At 31.6% G+C, this 11,545-nt stretch overlaps 1 pseudogene; it reads right to left on the minus strand.

The window, feature by feature from the left end:
- Nucleotides 1-3,369: 3,369 nt before the first annotated feature.
- On the minus strand, nt 3,370-3,690 carry LOC145613964 (protein SMALL AUXIN UP-REGULATED RNA 51 pseudogene; annotated as a pseudogene).
- Nucleotides 3,691-11,545: the final 7,855 nt, after the last annotated feature.

Genomic DNA, 11,545 nt, shown 5'->3' on the forward strand with positions numbered 1-11,545 from the left:
CTTTCATGCCTCCTCACATGAAAGCCCTTTGAACTTAAAGTGTTGATGCGACATGGGCCTTTTCTTACCCAATGCGAAAAATTCCACCTTGAAAGTGGGGAGGATGAGAATTGAACCCGTGACCTTTGTGTAACGCTGGCTTTGATACCATTTTAAAGGATCATCTCAACCAAAAGTTTAAGCCGATGATTGAAGCCCATGATCAATTTATAAACTATATTACTCCTTTATTCCACAACACTTACTAAAACCCTAAACTTGTTCATTTCCAATACCAATGTGACTATGCTAATACCTAGCAACTCTTGCAAAACCCATCCCAAGCCCCTACCTCACCTTTACTACAACGTCGCCTGACCTTGGGCATGAGTGACAAATCTGACAATGGAAACATCCTGATGCCTATCACTAATGCATCATTAGTTCATTACGTTACTCAGTTATGTGAAGGGTAGTGTGTGTAACTTAAGAAATTCTATAACATATACAATGACACTGCATAGAAAAACCCAATATTTTAGCAACTTAGGAAATATAAATAACAATACTTCTTAAAGGAAAATTATACTCCGTACTAAAAATAGAGAATTGAAGAGAGGGTGGTAATGCAAAGAATTTAGAGTATATTATGCTTAATTGGGTTTGTGTTTAGGTAAGAGAGTGTATTTGCTAATGAGAGAGGATTTATCTTTAAGCACCATTATTATTTGATCAAAGAGGACGATTTTTATTAATTGACCTTTTAATAATAAATAAAAGGGCGAAAATTAGATTTCACGCTCTTTGATTTGAAATATATATGAGGGTGATATCTTACTTGTTCTCTTTGATAAGATATTAATAAGGCAGCTAAGATGAGCCCTAGTTGTTAATCTAAATTAAGGAAACTGTTAACTCATCCACCTTAATATATGCCCGCCTCTTTGCTCAATTTTCTTTTACTGAAGCTAACATTAAGGTTACTATTCAATTACTAATTACAGGATTTGCACCTTAGTAGAATCGCGTGTAGTTTCTAAAAACATAGGTCCCAATATGGAAAACCCAAAATTACAAGGTTAATACGTAGAAAAACCCAATTAGTCAGATTCAAATTTATCAGATCTAAATTTTAACATTGTCACGAGACTTGTAATTTTGAATTCCACCTAGTAACTAGGTAACGAAGTAACTGACGATTTAAAAATGGATTGAGGCAGAGTAGCAGAGTAGTAGGAGTAATTAATTTACATGGCAATGTCCCTGTTCTAAGCCTTGACCATTGGTAACCCCAACTAACCCAACTACCTTCCATGAAAATGTACAAAGCGGTTAAATTGTGTCCTGTCAAAGTACGGTTCGTGATTAAAGGACTACTTGTACGAGGTGTTGGACCACCAAAGCATATACTACTATAAGCTTAACCATACATTTTGGACCATATACTATACAATTAATTAATTAAATTATTATTATTAATTGGTAATAATTGACATTTTCTTCACCACACTTTTTGACAAGTGGAAGTTTTAATGTCTTACTTCAATGCTAATTTCTACCTTCCATTTTGACTCATAATTAAACATTACGTACAAATCGTATGCATTTTATAAATAGAACCAAATTTTACAGGTGAGAGTGCATTACATTACAACATGACGTGCAACAATGTTATTTAGGACAAACATCATCGCAAAGACTTTTTACCATACCCTTCTATTTAAGGACGTCTCCACATGTCAAGATAACATTTCTAACTCTTTCTCTTGTGACTTGTAGGTACATGTCATATACGACTCCGTATAGGTTACATCCCTATCTTAATGGCCTGAATTAGAATTGACCTAACTTTTACCTATCTCGAATTGATTCAAGTAAATAATTGGTAAAAAAAAAAAAAAAAAAAAAGGTTAACAATCAGTATAAATTTAAAATTAGTTAATAACTTAAAATCTTAACATCGGATCCAATTTCAATTTTGAACCCATAGATTCCTAATCAGTTTGGGTTCTAATTCAGAGTACTCAAAAATTTTGCTCACCCTTAATTATATGAAAGATGAAATCTCGTATTAATTATTAAAAAAAAATTTTAAAAACATAAAATCAAGTACAGCAGTACGTTACGATTACACAATATTCCACTCCTTGTTTAATCAACAGACTGAATATTCACACCAAATCCATCAATACGTAGTCCATGTCCAACATTACGTGGTGTAGCACATACAATAAAACAGAAATCCAAAGATTCCACCTTTATCTTTCCGTCTTTAAAAGGATGGCCTCACAAAGTCATAATGTCCCATTACATAATACTTCCTCTATTTTCGTCTATTACACTAATTTCACACTTGTAAATTCTTCGTATTTTTGTCACTATTATTCCGTACATTTAATTATCATTTAATAAAAGTAAAAGTTGATACTATAAAAATATAGAGGTTTGTATCAAAAAAAAAATACTCCGTATAGAGGTAAATTAATTAGATTTCATATAATTACCGATTATACATATTTTAGTCTTATCAATAAGTTTATTAAAGATAGTCAAAGTAAAACTATATTGAATTATGTATAAATCAACATTTTGATAGTACATAACTTACAACTATATACACATTTGCCGGTGGTTATTACCTGAGCTATTTCACAAATTGTGCCAAAAATTAAACATTGGAAATATGTTTTCCTTAAATAATTACCCATAATTAATTAATAAAATGCATGAAATCTACCTAATATTTAAATTTAGCAAATACAAGTACATATATATATAAGAAATTATTGAAAATTGTTCCATTAAAAAAAAAAATACCGTTGAGAGCAAGTACGCAAGGAGTACTAAGTAGAGTATTACTTTATAAAGAATAATTTCCCTCAAAAAAAAAAAAACTTTATAAAGAATAATCTGAAGAATTTGATAGGTGTTTACAAATAATCACAACATAATAAAATAATTAATGATTGATGAAAGAATATGCAAAAAGCAAAAGTGATTAAGCTAAAGAACAAAGAACAAAAGCTTAATAATCAAGTACTAATCATAATAATTAATTAATGTGATTAACATAACTTTCCTTGATAAATCCTCTCACAGGGCAACATACAACAAGCGCCAGCCACCGTGAGAAAGAAATTGTACAAAAACTAATTTAAATTTAACCTCATAACAATTTCCAATCTAAATATACAATTTTTCCTCTAACTTAAAACCCATGAAAAACCAAAAATAATCTCCAAATGGGTTCCTAAATTCTCATCATAATCAGTCAGAATAATAATAAAAATTACCCCCTCCTAAATCTCCCAAAAACGTACCAAAAACTGTTAATTATTTAATATTCCTAAAATGTGGCCGATTAAAGTAGGACGGAGGTAGTAACAATAATTATCGCAACAGCATCGAAGTGAGAGACTCGAAAGCGTGCTCATCACAAGGGATTGTAAGACCCATTTCATGACAAAACCCAAATTCTTCTTCAGATTGATGAAGTAAACTCTGAAATTCTGGCCTGCTTAATAATGAAATTGGAACAATGTATCTTGTTCTATTGATTCCAACGTAAACTGCGAAATGACCTTTTGGTACATCTTCTGGATACTCATTTTCTTGTTGGTAACCCTGTTTTTTGCCTAAGCTTGAACATCTCTTTAGAATTTGCTTCAATACTGCTGTTTGTGGCAATTTTGCTGATTTTTTTATTGCCATTTTTATCTTTGTTTATGATTTTTGAGTAATTTTTTTGTGGGGTTTTTTTTTTCTTGAATTTTCTAGAGTATATTGTGGAGGAGAAAGAGAGAGAGAGAGAATGAGTGTGGTGAGGGTGAGTGTTGTGAAAAATGAGCAGGTTAGGAGGGGATTTTATAACGAGGAACAAACCAGGGGGAGAGAGACAGAAAACTTTTTTAATATTAAAAAATCTTTAAAATAAAAAAATAAAATAGAAAAATAAAAAAAGAAAGTCAGTTTTTTAAAGGAACGACATTGCTGGTCAATCCATTTCACATAATTCCCATTACAATCAAACGAGTCCTTAAATTTCAATATTACTCCATAGTCCACAATATGTTACCACAACAAAGTTTAAATGCTTGTCGTAAAACATATTAATTTTCTTGAGTTATGGTTTATTTACTACTATTTTTTAAAAATATCTAACATGGCTTGACTTTTCTTATACGGCTATTTCACCAAATGACATCGAGTTTTTAAAAAATTCACCAAATGGCATTATGCCATTAAGGTTTTCAAAATTCACCAAGTATCATCGAGCATTTTAAAAATTCACCAAATGTCATTAATAACTAATGTCCGTTAACTTAGTTAGGTATTAAGATAGAATCGTGATACGTGTCATGATAAGATTGGTTTATTTTAATTATTTATTTTAATTAATAAAAATAATATATTTTTTTTCTTGATTTTCATGGCAAAAATTGCTTGAGTATAGTTTTGAGGGTCATTTTGAACCTTTAAGGATACAAATTAAGCTCAGAATTAACAAAAAAATAACGTAGTTTCAATTAGCGCGTCGTTATTTTTTTAACCATCAAAATTGACCGGGTAAGGTTTTGGAGGTCATTTTGACCACTTATGGATACAAATTAAGCTCATAATTGAAAAAAAAAACGTAAATGTTCCGTTTTACATGTCGAAAAATATTTCGTTTAGTGTGTCATTATTTTTTAACCATGAAAATTTATTGGGTAAGATTTAGGGGGTTCAATTTAGACCCTTTATGATTTCAATTTAAGCTCGAAATTGACAAATATATATATATATATATATATATATATATATATATATATATATATATATATATATATATATATGCCCGTTTTGCATGTCGATCATAATTTTATTTTTGAAAAAAATGCGAAACGAGGTGTTTACATTTTTTTTTGCCAATTTCGAGTTTAATGTGTTCCCGTAAAGGATCAAAATGACCCTCAAAACCTTACCCGAACAATATTCGTCACGAAAATCGAAAAAAAAATTTTATTCATTAAAGTAAATAATTATTGTGTATTAATTCTATAAAGTAATAGCATTTGGTGAAATAATTTATCAAAGTAATGACATTTGATGAAATAAGAATTGCATTAACAGAAAACTAACGTTCATATGTTATTAGTGGCACGAGGTGTCATTGTATTGTTTGTCAGTGGCATTTGGTAAATTTTGAAAACTTTGATGGCATTTGGTGAAATAGCCGTTTATTATAATAAGACATTTAATATTGCTTGTAATATATAAAATAAATATTACGGAGTACTATTTTCCTAAAAAAAATAAAAAAAAATAAATGCTACTCCGTACTACGTATGAGTGAGACATTTTTAGATTCATTTCAAAACATATATTTCAACCAATCAATATTTGTTATAAATTTTATAAATAATTAATTGAACATAAAGTAAATAACCGGTTTCAAAAAAAAAAAAAAAAAAAGTAAATAACCACTAGATCAAATAATATTATTGGAATAGAGTGAGGAGAAATAGAGAAAAACAGAAAGAGAAAGGCTAACTTGAGAAAGAAAACAGGAGCATGTGGGGTTGTGGGGGCAAAGGACAGACCACGGGTGGCTAAGTTGAGGTACTTTGATGGCATGAAAATTGCGGTTTTTATTTAATTTCTCAAGTTTTTCACTCTCTCATTTGTTGTTGCTCCGCCTAAAGACAACATGGTCCCTCCTTTTAGCTATTTGGCCTGACTAGTTAGTAAGTTGTAACATCCTTGCCTTAGTTTTGTTCTTCTATCGTGATGAGACTTAAGACATTAAGGGCTTATTCTCTTCAGCTTAATTTTAGTTCAATACAATTTAATTCAATTCATCAGTTCAGCGTTAATCAGTTCAATTCAGTTCATAATTTCCTTCTCTCTTAAATAACTTATTTCAGCTCTATTCATTTCAGTTCAGTTCTCAGCTCAGTTTAGTAAATCATTTCAAGCCCTAACTTATTATAAATACTCGTAATACTTCATCCGCTATAAAAAGTAGTAAAAAATTAAAAAGAACAATCTTACCTTTGTAGGACCTGTTTAAAACAAGCTATCCGTTACATGATCCAGGAATGAGCCAATCTTTACCGCTTATTTTCTCAAAAGAATCCCTTGACCAAATTTTTAAAATCAGTAACCGGTTTATATTAGAAGGTGACTTGTTACATGTCACCTTCTAATTGGTTTAAGATTTTTTTTAATACTTTAAAATAAAATAAAAATAAAGAACATGCCCATTCCCTCCCATACCCCTTCCCTAAACCCCGATCTCCCACCTGAACCAGCCCTGCCACTTAGCGCTCTCTCTCTCCCACCTGAACCAGCCCTGCCACTTAGCGCTCTCTCTCTCTCTCTCTCTCTCTCCCCTTGTGACAAAATTCTTTCAGACTCAGTTACTTGGTGGTTTTTGTGATGGCTTGGGTTAATTTTTGTGTGGTAAGGGTTATTTATGGAGATGAATAAGGTAGTTTTTGGGTGGATAAAGTGATCTTTCAATGTGGTGGGTGGGTGTGCGGGCTTTCAAGTGAGTTAGGTTGGTTTCGATTGGCTAGCCTGGGGTAGAGGGTGGATTTGGTTGGGTGGGGTGCGCCGGTGCACAATGCTGGTGAGGGTGGTAATTAACGGTGGTGGGGGTTTAGGTTTTAGGGTGATTTTAAGGGTGGTGATTGGTTTAATTAGGGTCGTTTGAGGTGGGGGACTGTAGGCGTCAAATGAAGCGTGCCTACTTAATAATGTGCGTGTGATTATGTTTGGCAATCATATGAAGTGAGATTTGACATTATGCGATTAGGGATAAAAGGTAGGAAGCCAACCAGTTTATAAGGAATATGTAAACCTTTCATGAATCACTAATGACAACCACAAAAAGAGACCAAACGAAATACGATAAAGATTTGATCCATGAAAGTTACACCTCATTCATAATTCATGAGATTACTAATTCTATATGGTTACGAACCATGAATGAAGGATCAGGGATGATGGTATGAAGTTGAGTCATGGAAGTCATTTTCACCTGTATTGGCCTACTCGATTCTGATTGTGAAAAGTACTCTTTGCGATTCAAAAGACACAAACAATATTCAATTAGCTCGCGCTCCAAAATATTATTACTAAGTTGGTTGCATATTAATGCACATCAAATTCTAACTATCTTGATAACTTATTAAGGCCCTGTTCTTTTGAGCTTCTGGGCAGAGCAGAGCAGGGATCAACAGAGCAGAGCAGAGCAGATTTCAAGATAGCAGAGCAGAGCCGAGCAGAGTAGAGCAGAGCAGAATCGAGCCGAGCCGAGCAGAGCAGATTTCAACATTATTATTAATACTATTATTAATGTTATTATTATTATAATAATTATTATTATTATTATCATTATTATTATTATTATTATCATTATCATCATTATTATTATTATTATTATTATTATTATTATTATTATTATTATTATTATTATTAAGTGCATATACCATTGATTTAGGTGAGTAAAAACATAAATATATGTGTACCATATTTAACATATGTTAATAGTAGAAAGAAAAAAGACAATGGTTTACTTATATTTATTTCACAAAAATTTTAAAATAAAATGATTTAGTGAGTAATAATGATTTTACTTATAAATTTATCTTAATCATATATTTTTAACACTAAAAATAATAATGATATACAAAGTACTTCTTGAAAACAACCTTTTTTTTTTAATTCATAAATTGTATGGAAAGATTTGAAAAATAATTCAACTCAATGAACTAACCATCAATACCCACATAAAATGTTTCTACATATTGTGATTCTTATATCAAATATTTATAAAAGAAATTGTTATTATTATGATTTATTTATTTTGAAAGAATTATTATAATTATTTGAATATATTATTAAATATTAAATCTAAATAGTTTGAATTATTAAATATTATTATTGATAATTATTATCATTAATTATTATTATGATTAATAAATATTAATTATTATTAATATTAATAATTATTATAATTATTCAGAATAATAAATTATTATCATCAATAAAATATTAATTATTATTATTGAACATTAATTATTAATATTGTTATTATTAATTGTTATTTGAAAATAGAGCAGAGCAGAGTAAAGCAAAGCAGAGCAGAGCAAAGCAGAGTAGAGCATATTTCTTTTGAGTAGAGTAGAGCAGAGCAGAGCAGATTTGATTTGAGCAGTACAGAGCAAAGCAGAGCAGAGCAGCTCTAAAGAACGGGGCCTAAGTCTACAAGATAAAAAAGAAATTAAATTAACATCGATTATGTAAATTATCTTATTAGGCGTGATTTTCAATTACATATTCTTGATTAAACATGCAAAATTAAAAGATGATAAAAAAAAAGTACGACATAAGTATTTAGCAATTTTATAGAAACAATACACCAGGCCAATCTACCCAATTGCTCAATGCTCATGCAAACTTCCAATATCTGTAGACTAATTAAGGAAAACTCTAAGTAATTTCCCTGTGATTTAAGAATTGAAACTTCCCGCCCCTGAATAGAAACACTTCAATTACTTCATTTTTTGGAAATTTTATCAATAACTACCAATTAAAACACGTGTTTTGAAAACAACTACCTATTAATTTTTTTTTAAAAGAACTACCACAAAGATGTAAAAAGTTTAACTAACACTACCACTTTAACAATTTTGGCTAAAATCTCCGGTATTTGGGTCTCACTTTTTACGTTTATGAAGGGTAACTTAGTCAATTTAGATGATGATTTTATGAGGTAAAGGTAAAAAGTAGAACCTACATGCCGAATATTTTAGTTGGAATTATTAAAGTGGTAGTGCTACTTAAACTTTTTACAACTTTGTGGTAGTTCTTTGAAAAAAAAAATTTTAATAGGTAGTTGTTTTCAAAACACGCACTTTAATTGGTAGTTTTTGACAAAATTTCCTTCATTTTTTGATTGTTCTTCATCAAAAACCGAAAATACTTCAGAACTTGAAATAACTTGCTATTAGCTTATTACAAAAATAAATAGTTTGTAGCACAAACAAGCACCAACCAACTCAGATGTTTATCATCACTGTTGATGTTTAAAGGTTTTGATGATGAGGAACTTAAACTACAACAAACTCATCTCATAAAGGTTTTTCAAGTGTTTGTTTAGCTAAGGTGAAATTGATCTTGGAGATGGAAGAAGTAGCTGATGCTAGGAAGACTTGAAGAAGTTCTTTATCCAGAAAGTTATTCACAATAGAAGAAGAGTTCCCTCACAGGAACTGAGTTCCCTAACAGGAACCTGAAGATGGGCTGACTAAGATCTTTGGAGGAACTTAGTAAAGCGTGGAGCCCAAGTAAACCTACCAGATCAAGAGCGCAGCGCTGCAATGTTTTAGTTAAGATTTTATCTTCTAGATTCGTTGTTAAATATGTTAAGTAGGATATGCATGGAATTTATTAGAGGCGTGACAAGATAGCTTGGCAAGTTAATTAAAATCGGAAAAGATAAAAGATAGAATTTGGAAAAGATTTTCTTTTAAATGTTTATTTCTTAAAATCAGTTTGTTGAAAAGATATTATGCTTTTTAACTAAATATTTCTATCTTATTTTCTGAAAAGATTTTCTTCAAAAATATTTATTTAAAAACCGTGTTTTAAGATAAGTTAAGTTTAACTTATTTATCTTTATGAAAACCTATTTTCTATACGAGTCATGCTTGTATAAATAGTAGAGAACGAAATGAGTTAAGGTTTTTGTGAGTTTTATGCGTGAAGAATTACAGAGCTTTAATTGTGTAAGTTTGCCAAGCTTATAATCTTGTCATATTAGTTTCGGGTTTCATGCATAGCTTGCCTATCATATACTAGGTGTTAATTCTTGTATTTGGTTTGGGTTATTTGGGTGAGAGTATTTTGTTATCATTGCATACAGAGAAAGCTTCTGGTGAAAAGGGGAAGATTGTACTTGGGGAGTACGAGAGAGTCTAAGTGTGGAACTTAGACTGGGTAGAACAGGGTGCTGTTCTGTAGAGAGTTCGTTTAGGAACTTGAGAGTATAGACTTAATTATAATAGGTTGTAACTTGGTGTTTGCCCTATTATAGTGAAAGTGTTTGTGTTTGAAATCCCTAAGGTAGGGTCGAGGTTTTTACTTCTAGTTGGGCACTAGAAGGTTTCCTCGTAAAATACTGTGTGCTTTGCAAGTTCCTGTTTTATTCTGTTTTATATTTCGAAAAGTAGTTATTAGGAACTCATCTACAATTCACCCCCCCTTTTGTAGAGTTCGTCTCAACTAACAATTGGTATCAGAGCAAGGTTCTCACATGTTTGCAGATAACTTTGCTGAGTAAGTTCTTGAAGAGATGAATTACAAGGAGAAACTAGAAGAAGGGTACTCAACCCAACGTCCACCTATGTTCAATGGTAAGTTCTATGCCTACCGGAAGAACAGGATGGAGATTTTCATCAAGGCTGAAAATTACCAGGTTTGGCGTGTTATTGAAACTGGTGATTTTGAAATAACTCAAACCAATGACAAACATGAGGTAGTTTCTAAATCCATTTCTGATTATGATAAGGAAGATTATCAAAAACTTAAACTGAATGCTTTAGCAATAAAGTATTTACACTGTGGACTTGGACCTCATGAACATAATCGTATCATGGGATGCAAGTCTGCTAAACAGATTTGGGATTTACTACAGGTAACTCATGAAGGTACTAATGAGGTAAAACGATCCAAAATTGATTTATTAATGTCTAGATATGAGAGGTTTGAAATGCAATCTAAAGAAACCATAGAGGAGATGTTTACTAGATTTAATGATATTATTAATGAACTGAACTCTCTTGGCAGACATATTCCTATTGATGAACAGGCAAGGAAAATCTTAAGAAGCCTACCACAATATGAACGCTGGAGATCCAAGGTGACTGCCATGCAGGAAGCTAAGGACTTTACCAAGTTCAACATGGAACAACTAGCTGGGTCATTGATGACACATGAACTTCATCTGAGTTCCAACACTGAAAATTCAAGAAATAAAGGTCTGGCTCTCAAGGCTCAAGACTCTGAAGAATCAGAAGTTGATGAGGAAGAAATGGCTATGCTAGTAAGGAAGTTTAAGAAAATGATGAACAATAGGAAGTTTGATAGGAACAAGAAGTTCACAAGTTCCAGAAACACAACGTGTTTTAAGTGTGGGTCGAAGGATCACTTTATCAAAGATTGTCCTGTTCAGGATGGAGAGAAAGGAAAGACTAAAGGCAAGGAGCAATCCAAAGAGTCAAGAGTCTACAAGCCTTACTTCACCAAGGACAATGTCAAGAAAGCCATGCTAGCTGCCTGGGGAGATACAGATTCAGAAGAAGAAGAGGACCAACCTTTAGAAGAGACTGCCCATCTGTGTCTGATGGCAAAAACTGATGAAGCTGCCAAACTAAAGGAGCTAGAATCTGAGGTATGGTACTCTTACAATGGTTTAAAACATCTGTCTAAAGAGAATCTAATAAATGCTGTTCTGGAAATTCAAGAAGATTTAAAGGAATTACATAGATCCAAACAGCAAAGTGATAAAGCTTTAGTA

This window comes from Chenopodium album, chromosome 25 (genome assembly GCF_948465745.1).
Source record: "Chenopodium album chromosome 25, dcCheAlbu1.1, whole genome shotgun sequence".
NCBI lineage: Eukaryota > Viridiplantae > Streptophyta > Magnoliopsida > Caryophyllales > Amaranthaceae > Chenopodium > Chenopodium album.